Raw genomic sequence first — 11224 nt, forward strand, 5'->3', positions numbered from 1 at the left:
ACTTGAATCTGGGAGAAAGCTCTGGCTGTCATATTATAAACTCTGGACATTAAAAATAATTATGCAGTAGGAGAAAAGAGCAACATGAGGATACAGGGAACCTACTAAAAAAAATGATGAGAACTTCCTTTGCTATGGAAAGAACTGGACTCTAGAATACAGGAAGGTAATAGGACACCTAATTATATCAATGCAAAAAGATGTTCTTCAAGACATTTCATTCAAACTGTCAAAAATAAATGACAAAGAATTATCAAGGCAGCCAGAGAGAAAGAACTAACTTAAAAAGGAAACCCCATTAAATTACTATAAGATTTCTCAGTAGAAACATTACAAGACAGAAGTGGAAGGAAATATTAAAAATAATGAAAGACAGGAACTATTGGCTAAGGATAATATACCCAGCAAAAGTATCCTTTAGATATGAAGGAGAAATGAAGGCTTTTCCAGACAATTAAAAACTAAAAGCATTCACCAAGAGGCCAGAATTAAAAGAACTGTTAAAAGGAGCTATTTCACTGGAAACAAAGACAAGCGTACACAAAGCCTTGGTAAAATGACTTACAGACAGACAGAAGCAGAAAACTATAAATCTTTTTTAGAATAGTATATTAAATAGTTATAACAAAGGTTTAAGGAGAGAAAGGGGTAATTAAAGTTAACTACAACCACTGTAATTTTGTAATTAATGCACAAATAAAAAGGGATAATTTGTGACAACAAAAAAAAAGGATGAGAAAAAGGACTGAATATTTACATAGGATGGAAGCAAAGAGGTAATCAGATGGAACACGTCAATTGTGTGTGAGACATTTTACACAAACCTAATGGTAATCATGGGACAAAAATACAGAACTGACACATAACATTAAAATAAGAGAACAGAAAAAAATCATACAAAACTGCCAAACTAAAACAGCAGAATCACAAAGGAAAAGAAACAACAGAGATACAAAGCAATCAGAAAACAGAAGATAAAATTGCCGTAGTTAGTCCTCATATATCAGTAATCAGCCACAATGTAAATTGATGGAACTCACCAATCAAAAAGCACAGAGTAGCAGGATGGTTTAAAAAATAAGACCCAACTATATGTTGCCTGCAGGAGAATCATCTCAGCTCCAAACATAGGCTCAAAGTGAGGGGTGGAAGATACTTCTTCAAGTGAATGGTATCCAGAGAAAGCAGGTGTAGTATTACTTATACCACACAAAATAGATTTCATAATTTAAAAAGATAAGGGGGTAATATCCACAATTGATTAAGAATGCAAAAAAATCCAATTAAAAATGGGCAGAGGACATGAAGAGAAACTTTTCTGAGAACATACAGATGGCCAACAGACTCATGAAAAGATGCTCAACATCACTAAAGAAAAATGAGAAATCATCATCAGAGAAATGAAATTAAAACCACAATGAGCTATCACCTCTCACTGTCAGAAAGGCCATCATCAATAGGTCAACAAACTACAAGTGTTAGTGAGGATGTGGAGAAAGGGGAGCCCTCAAACACTGTTGGTGGAAATGCAGACGGCTGCAGCCACTGTGTAGCACAGTATGACGTTTCCTCAAAAAATTAAAAATGGAACTGCCTTATAACCCAGCAGTTCTAAATCTAGGTATATATCCAAAGAAACCCATAAGACGAATTCAAAAGAATATATGAACCCCTCTGTTCATTGCAGCTTGATTTATAATACCCAACAGGCAAAAACTGTAACTGTTCCCTTTAAGATTAGGAACAACACAAGGGTGCCTGCTTTTACCTTTCTTATTCAACAGAGTCCTGGAAGTCCTAGCCACACCAATCAGATAAGAAGAAGAATAAAAAGCATCCAAATTGGAAAGGAAGAAGTAAAACTGTCTTTATTTGCAGATCATATGATGCTGTACAGAGAGAACCCCAAAGATTCCACTAAGAAACTATTAGAACTGATAAAGGAATTCAGCAAGGTAGCAGGATACAAAATTAATATCCAGAAATCAGTTGCATTTTTATATGCCAATAATGAACTAACAGAAAAGGAAATGAAGAAAACAATCCCATTCAACATTGCTTCAAAATGAATAAAATACCTAGGAATAACCTAACCAAGGATGTATAAGACCTGTACTCAGAAAACTATAAGACACTGAAGAAAGAAACTGAAGAAGATACAAATAAGTGGAAGCATATACTGTGTTCATGGGCAGGAAGAGTTAACATCATTAAAATGTACACACTACCCAAAGCAATCCATAGATTGAATACAATTTCTATCAGGATACCAATGACATATTTCACAGAACTAGACCAAATATTTTAAAAATTTATATTGGAACCACAAAAAGCACCAAATAGCAACGGTGACCTTGAGAAAGAAAGACAAAGTTGGAGAAATCATGCTACCTAATATCAAACTGTAAGGCCATAGCAATCAAGACAGCATGGTACTGGCATAAAAAGACACAAAGATCAATGGAACAGAACAGAGAGCCCAGAAATAAACCCACACCGTTAGTCAATTGATATTTGACAGAGGAAGCAAGTTATTCAATAGATAGTCTATTCAATAAAAGGTGTTGAAAAGATGATTAGACAGATACATGCAGAAAAATGAAACTAGACCACCTTCTCATGACACAAACAAAAATAAATTCAAAATGGATTAAAGACTTAAATGTTAGACCAAAAAACAAAAAAATCCTAGAAAAAAACATAGGCACTAAAGTCTGAGGCATTGCTCGTAGCAGTATTTTTCTGATATATCTCTTCAGGCAGGGGAGACCAAAGAAAAAAAACAAACAAATGGGACTACATCAAGCTAAAAGATTTTGCACAGCAAAGGAGAGCATCAACAAAATAGACAACCCACTGAATGGGAGAACATATTCACTGATACATCTTACAAGGGGATAATATCCCAAACTTACAAAGAACTTATAAAACACCAAATATACAATCCATTTATAAAATGGGCCAAGGACCTGAAGAGACACTTCTCCAAAGACAACACACTGATGGCCAATAGGCATAAGATACTCAACATCACTAATCAGAGAAATGCAAATTAAAACAGTGAAATATCATCTCACATCTGTCTGAATGGCTATCATCAATACATCAACGAACAACAAGTGCTGGAGAGGATGTAGAGAAAGGCGATTCCTCATGAACTGTTGGTGGGAATGAAGATTGGTGCAGCCTCTGTGGAAAGCAGTACAGAGATACCTCAAAAAATTAAAAAGGGATCTGCTTTTTGACCCCACCTCTGGGAATTTATCTGATGAAACCCAAAACATTAATTCGAGGGAACATAAGCGCCCCTATGTTCATTGCAGCATTATTTACAATTGCCACAGCATAGAAGCCACCCAAGTGCCCATCAGTAGATGAGTGGATGAAACAACTATGGGATATTTACGCAATGTTTCTACTTGGTTGTAACAGTGAGAATTTTACCCTTTGTGACAGACAGCATGGATGGACCTGGAGAACATTACGCTAAGTAAAATAATCCAGTTAGCAGCAAATACCCTATGATTTCACTCATGTGTAATCTAATAAACATAGAGACAGACTCATAGAGAGCAGGCTGATAGCTCTGCAGATGCGGGGAGGTTGAGGGGTGAAGGCTTCAAGCAAAAAGGAAGAAGGACTTGACATGAACAACAGTGTGGTAACTGCAGGGAACAGAGGGCATAAGGGGGATAAATGAATAGAAAAAAAAATAAAATAAAAACAAATACATTGAAAAATAAATCAGAAATGAAAAAAAGTTACAGTGGACACCACAGAAATGCAAAGGCTTACAGAAGAATACTATGAAAAGCTATATGCCACCACATTGAATAACCTAGAAATAATTGACAAATTCTTAGAAATATATGGCATTCCTAGACCAAATCATTAAGAATTAGAAAAACTAAATGGAGCAGTGACAGGTAAAGAAATTGGAATAGTAACTGACTCTTTGAGGAAGTTTCAGCAGCACCTGCAGTGGAACTGCATTCCGCCCTCTTCTGCTCTGGACTCACCTCTGTTTGCTCTCACCGAGGAAGGCAGTGGCCAGAAAGCCACGCCAGGGCCATGGCTTCCAAAGGCACTGGGAAAGACACCCATGCAACCAGAGGTGTGATTCACCAAATTAGAATTACTCTAAGCAGCTGCGATGTAAAATCTCTGGAGGAGGTGTGCTGGCCTGATAGGAAGTGCGAAGGAAAAGAGCCTCAGCGTGAAAGAACCAGTCGGATACCTACCAATACTGAGAATCACTGTTAAGAAAAGCTCCCTGGGGCAGTTTTTACGTTCAATATTATTTTATATTAGTTTTGGGTGCACAGACTTGGAATCATTTCCGGGTGAGGATCCACAGGATCCTTCTGAGACTGTTAAGCAGATTTTTTCTGTCAGTAGTGAACCAGGAATGGAGGCTGAACTCACCACTGCCGATGCTTAAAACAACCTTTGTAATAACTTGACTATCAGTTATTAAAAAAAAAAGAAAAACAGCCCTGGCTGGCGTAGCTCAGTGGATTGAGCGCAGGCTGCAAACCAAAGTGTCGCAGGTTTGATTCTCAGTCAGGGTACATGCCTGGGTTGCAGGCCATGACCCCCAGCAACTACACAACTGCACATTGATGTTTTTCTCTCCCTCTCTCTCTCTCCTCCTCCTCCCTTCCCTCTCTAAATAAATAAATAAATAAAATGTTTAAAAAGTAAAAAAAAAAAAAGAAGAAAAACAAACAGTAGTCAAAAACCTCTCCCCCAAAAAACAAATGTTCAAGACCAGATGGCTTCACTGGTGACTTCTACCAAATATTCAAAGAAAATTTAGTACCAGTCCTTATCAACTTCTTCCAAAAAACTGAAGAGGAGGGAATACTTCCTAACTCATTTTATGAAGCCCAAAATTACCTGATTCTAAAAATCTAGAGGCCAATATCTCTGATGACCAGAGATACAAAAATCCTAAACAAAATAGTAGCAAATTGAATGCACCAATACATTAAAAGAATCACACACATCATGATCGAGTCTCATTCCAGTGATGCAAGGATGGTTCAACACCTGCAAATCAAGCTATGTGATACACAACATTAAAAAAAGATACAAAGTGTATGATGTTTTTTGACAAGAAACAACATACATTTATGATGAATGCACTCAATAAAATGGGTATAGAAGAAAAGCAGCTCAACATAATAAAGGCCACATATGACAAACCCTCAGCTAACATGCTATTCAGTGGTGAAATCTAAAAGCTTTTCATCTAAGATTAGGAACAAGAATGCCCACTTTTGCTGTTGTTACTCAACATAGCAGCAGAAGCCCTAGTCAAAGCAATTGGAAACAAAGAAATGATAGGCATCCAAACTGGGAATGAAGAAGTAAAACTCATTATTTGCAGATGACAGGATTCCAAATACAGAAAAATCCTAAAAACTCCACTAAAACTGTCAGAAAATAATACACAGATACAACAAAATTATAAAATCAATATATAAAAATCTACTGCATTACTATATACTAACAATAAAATATCATAAACAGAAATGAAGGAAACAATCCCATTAACAAGGCAACAAGGAGGATAAAATACCTAGGAAAAAAATTAACAAAAGAAGTGAAGGACCTGCACACTGAGAACTGTATGACAGTGTTGAAAGAAACTGAACAATACACAGAGAAATGGAAAGCTATCCTGTGTTTGTGGCTTGGAAGAATTAACATTGTTAAAAAGGCTATATTACCACCCTGGCCAGTGTGGCTCAGTTGGTTGGGCATCATCCCAAAAAGCCAAAAGTTAGCTGGTTCAATTTCCAGTCAGGGAACATGCCTAGGTTGCGGGTTCAGTACCTGGTCAGGAGCGTATGTATGGGAGGCAACTGATTGATGTTTCTCTCTCATATGGATACTTCTTTCCCATTCTCCCTCCTTTCCCCTCTAAATAAATATATATACATCTTACAAAGGCCATATTACCTGAAGCAGTATACATATTTAATGCAATTGCCATCAAAATCCCAATGGCCTTTTTTACAGAAACAGTACAAAGAAATCCTCAAATATGTATGGAACCACAGAAGGTCCCAAATAGCAAAAGCAATCCTGAGAAAAAAGAACCAAACCAAAGGCATCACACTCCCTGACTTCAAACTATACTATAAAGCTACAGTAGTTAAAACAGTATGGTACTGGAAAAACACAGGCCAATGGAACAGAACTAACAGCCCAGAAATAAACCCACACACATATGGGCAACTAATTTTCACCAAAGGAGCCAAAAACATACAATGGAGAAAGGAAAGTCTCTTCAATAAACAGTTTTGGGGAAACTAGAAAGTCACTTGCAAAAGAATGAAACTAAACTGCTATATAACACAATGCCCAAAATTTAACTCAAAATGGATCAGTGATTAAATATAAGGCCTGAAACAATAAAATGCATAGAAGAAAACATAAGCACTCAAGTTGTGAATCTTGGTCTCAGAGGGGTTTTTATGAACTCATCCCCAAAGGCAAGGAAAGTAAAACAAAAATAAAAGAATGGGACTATATTAAACTAAAGAGCTTCTACAGAGCTAAAGAAATCAACAACAACAACAAAAGCAAGCAACTGAATGGGAGAGAATAATTGCAAACAATGCCTCTGATAAGGGGCTAAGATCCAAAATTTTATTAGGAAGTCACATAATTTGACAACAAAAATAACCCTGTTGAAAAAATAGGCCGAGGACCTGAATAGACACTTTTCCAAGGAAGACATATAGGTAGTCAACAGATATATTCAAATATGCTCACCACCATTAGTTATAAGGGAAATGCAAGTCAAAACCTTAAGAGACCACCTCATACCTATCAGAATGGTTATTACCAATGACAAGAAATACCAAGTGCTGGCGAGGATGTGGAGAAAAGGGAACCCTTGCATCCTGCTGCTGGGAATGCAAATTTGGTGAAGCCACTATGAAAAACAGTATGCAGATTTCCCTCAAAAATTGAGAATAGAGCTACAGCAATTCCTCTTCTGGGTATCTACCTACAAAATCTGAAAACACTTACTGGTAAAGATATATGTACCCTTATGTTCACTGCAGCATTAGTCACAACAGCCAAGACATATAAACAACTTAAGTGTCTTTATCCAACTTATTTGGATAAAGATGTGGTAAATACACACAATGGAATACTACTCAGCCATGTAAAAGAAACACTGCCATTTACATCATGGATGGATCATGAGTGTATTTTACTAAGTGAAATAAGTCAGACAGATAAGGAGAAGAACTATATGACTTCACTCATATACGTGGGATATAAAACAAAAGCAACAAACAAAAAAACGAACAAACAAAAAAGCTCCAAGATACAGACAACAGAATGGTGGTCACCAGAGAGGAAGAAGGGCGGCATGAGGACAAAGAGGGTAAGGGGTCAAATGCAGAGTAGATAGATGTGATATCCCCAACATACACCTGAAACTTACATGATGTTATTATCAATTCATGTCATCCCAACTAAGTTCAATTTTAAAAAAATTAAAAGGATGGGTTGAAAAAGGTGTATGGCAATAATAATGAAAAGAAAGTTACAGTGGTGTTATTAATATCAATGTTAATTTAGAGCGAATAATATTACAGCAATATATCATAAGGGAAAAGGCCAATGCATCAAAATGATATAACAGTAACTATTTATGAACCTAATAACAAAGCTTCAGAACACATGAAGACAAAACTGATAAAACTGTAATGGTAGACAATCCACAATTATACCTAGATATATCAACACCCCTCTCTTAACAACTTAATGAGATATTAGACAGAAAGTCAGTGCAGCTATAGAAGACTTAAAAACACTATCAACTGATGTGACCTAATTGGCATTTACAGAACACTCTGCCAAACAACTGTGGAGCACATGGAACAGTGACTAAGAGAGATCATGCTCTGGGATACAAAACAAGTCTTGATATATTTAAAAGAATTCAAGTTACACAAGGTATGTTATCTGGCCACAATGAATTAAATTACCAATCAGTAACACTTTGGGGGGATTTGAAAATCCCCAAATATTTAGTAACTAAATAACATAAATAACCCTTCGATCACAGGAAAATAATCAGAAGAGAAATTACACAGTATTTTAAACTGGATGAAAATTAAAACACAACGTATCTAAGGTTGGGGTGCAACAAAAGCACTACTTAGAAGGCAGTTTGTAGACTAAACACCTACTGGAAAGGAGGAAAGGTCTTCAACTAGTGAGACTCAGAATCCACTTTACGAAAAATCTGAAAAAGCACAAATGGAACCCAAAGCAAGTAGAAGAAAATAAGGTCAGAAATAAAAATTTAAAAACAGATAAAAATCAATGGAACCAATAAATGGTTCTATGAAAAGATCAATAAAATATATAAACCTCCAGCCACAATTACATCTGGAGGCAAGATGCAAACAAGCTACCACAGCTCTCCCAGACAACTGCAGAGCGGGGAGCACACTCCAAGTCATTTCATGAGGCCAGCAGACCCTGAGACCTATACCAGACAGAAGTATTACAAGGAAAAAAATACATACACCAACATACCTTAGAAGATAGATGCAAAAATTCTTAAAATGTTTATAAATAAATCCAACAATAAATAAAAAAAGGAACTTAATTTAATATATTGAGGTCAAGTGAAGTTTTTCACAGAAACACAAGATTGATTTACCATTGAAAAATCAATGTAATTCATGATAAAAACAAACTAAAGAAAAAAAAGTGCTCATCTCAATAAGGCAGAAGTGGCACCTGAAAAAATCTGGCATCCTTTCCTGATAAAAACTCCCAGCACACTAGGAATAGAAGGGAATTCCCCAAGCTGAAGGCAGGCATCTATAAAGAATAAATGCTTTCTCTATGAGGTCAAGACCAACGAAAATATGTCCACCCAGTGCTTTTCTATTCAACACTGTACTGAAGGTTCTAGTTGATGCCATAAGCCAGAAAAAATAAAAGGGAACAAGACTGAAGAGGAAGAAGCGTATTTTATAAACTTTATTTATAGGCATAATTATCTATTTTAAAAAATTATATAGAAACTACCCCCAAAAAGCTGCTAAAATAATTGAATTTAACAAGGTTTCAGAATATAAGATTAAATAAGTAAATTATATTTTATATACTAGCAGTGAAAAATTGGACACTGAAGTTTATGAAACAATACTACATACAGATAAAAAAACTGCAGTCCTTGGCAAAAAACAAACAAACCCTCATTCTTCACTGTAAAACTATCAAGCACTGCTAAGAGAAACTAAAGAAGGCCTAAATAACTGAGGAGACATCTCATGTTCATGGGTTAGGGTTTCAGTACTGTTAAGATGTCAATTTTCCCCAAACTACCCTCAAGAGTCGATGTGATCCCATCAAAATCCCTAGAGACTTTTCCATAACAATTTACAACCTGATTTGAAATTTACATAGAAATACAATTGACTTTCTTCCGGCCAAGATGGAGGCACAGGTAGACACACTGTGCCTCCATGCACAACCAAGATAGAGACGACAACAATTTAGAAACAGAATAACAACCAAAACTGACAGAAAATTGATGTGAATGGAAATCGGACAACCAAGAAAACAGACTCATCATCCAGACAGGTAGGAGGGGCAGAGTTGGGCATCTAGGCACAGGTCATGGTGCAGAGAACAGAGCGTTGGGACCCGACCTGTGAGGCAGCTGGGACACGCAAGACCACAGCGTCTGGACCCTGGGCACACAAGCAGCAGCTGGCGGACCCCAGCTGAGGGGTGGCAACTGGCAGACCCAGCGAGGCGACAATTATGAAGCAAGGCACTGCACAAAACCCAGGGTCCCAGCACTGGGAAGTAGAACCTTGGGGCACTGATTGAGGACACCTGTTGGGATTGAGGAGCAGGAAGGGACTCCCAGCCTCTCAGGAGAGGTCCTTGGAGGGTCCCACAGCGTGTACAAGCCCACCCACACGGGAATTGGCACCAGAGGGGTCCAGTTTGCTCGGGAGAAGCAGCGGAAAGGACTGAGGTTCCAAGGAGAGTGGAGCAAACGCCACTGTTCCCTTTCAGACCCCGCCCCCACATATAACATCACAACCTAGCAACTGGGGTGCTCCACCCTGGTGAACACCTAAGGCTCTGAACCCCATACATAACAGGTGCAACCAGACCAAACAGGGTGGGGGGAGGAGATGGCTCAAACAGAATTAAAAGCCCGAGATCCAGTTTTTTTAAGCGACTGAGAGATAGCCAACCTATCAGATGCACAGTTCAAAGCACTGGTGATCAGGATGCTCACAGAATTGGTTGAATTTGGTCGCAAATTAGATGAAAAAATGAAGGCTACAATAAGTGAAATGAAGAAAAATGCACAGGGAACCAATAGTGATGGAATGAAAGCTGGGTCTCACACCAATGGAGTGGACCAGAAGAAACAACCAACCACAGAAAAGAATGAAGAAATAAGAATTTAAAAAAATGAGGAGAGGCTTAGGAACCTCCAGGACATCTTTAAACGATCCAGCAGCCAAATTATAGAGGTGCCAGAAGGAGAAGAGGAAGAGCAACAAGTGGAAAACTTATTTGAACAAGTAACAAAGGAGAACTTCCCCAATCTGGCAAAGGAAATAGACTTCCAGGAAGTCTAAGAAGCTCAGAGAGTCCCAAAGAAGTTGGACCCAAGGAGGAACACACCAAGGCACATCATCATTAACCAAGGTAAAAATGGAGAGAATTCTAGAAGTAGCAAGAGATAAGGGGACAGTTATCTACAAAGGAGTTCCCATCAGAATGTCAGCTGATTTCTCAAAAGAGACCTTATAGGCAAGAAGGGGCTAGAAAGAAGTATTCCAAGTCATGAAAGACAAGGACCTATATCCCAGATTACTCTATCCAGCAAAGCTTTCATTTAGAATGGAAGGGCAGATAAAGTGCTTCTCAGATAAGGTCAAGTTAAAGGAGTTCATCATCACCAAGCCCTTATTTTATGAAATGTTAAAGGGACTTATCTAAGAAAAAGAAGATAAAGAAACATGTATAGTAAAGCGACAGCAAACTCACAGTTATTAACAACCACACCTAAAACAAAAACAAACTAAGCAAACAGCTAGAACAGGAACAGAACCACAGAAAGGGAGATCACATGGAGGGTTAGCAACAGGGGAGTGGGAGGAGGAAAGAGGGGGAAAAGGTACGGAGAATAAGTAGCATAGACAAT

The sequence above is a fragment of the Phyllostomus hastatus genome, unplaced genomic scaffold, assembly GCF_019186645.2.
Source record: "Phyllostomus hastatus isolate PE091 unplaced genomic scaffold, TTU_PhHast_1.1 phas_contig_86, whole genome shotgun sequence".
Lineage (NCBI taxonomy): Eukaryota > Metazoa > Chordata > Mammalia > Chiroptera > Phyllostomidae > Phyllostomus > Phyllostomus hastatus.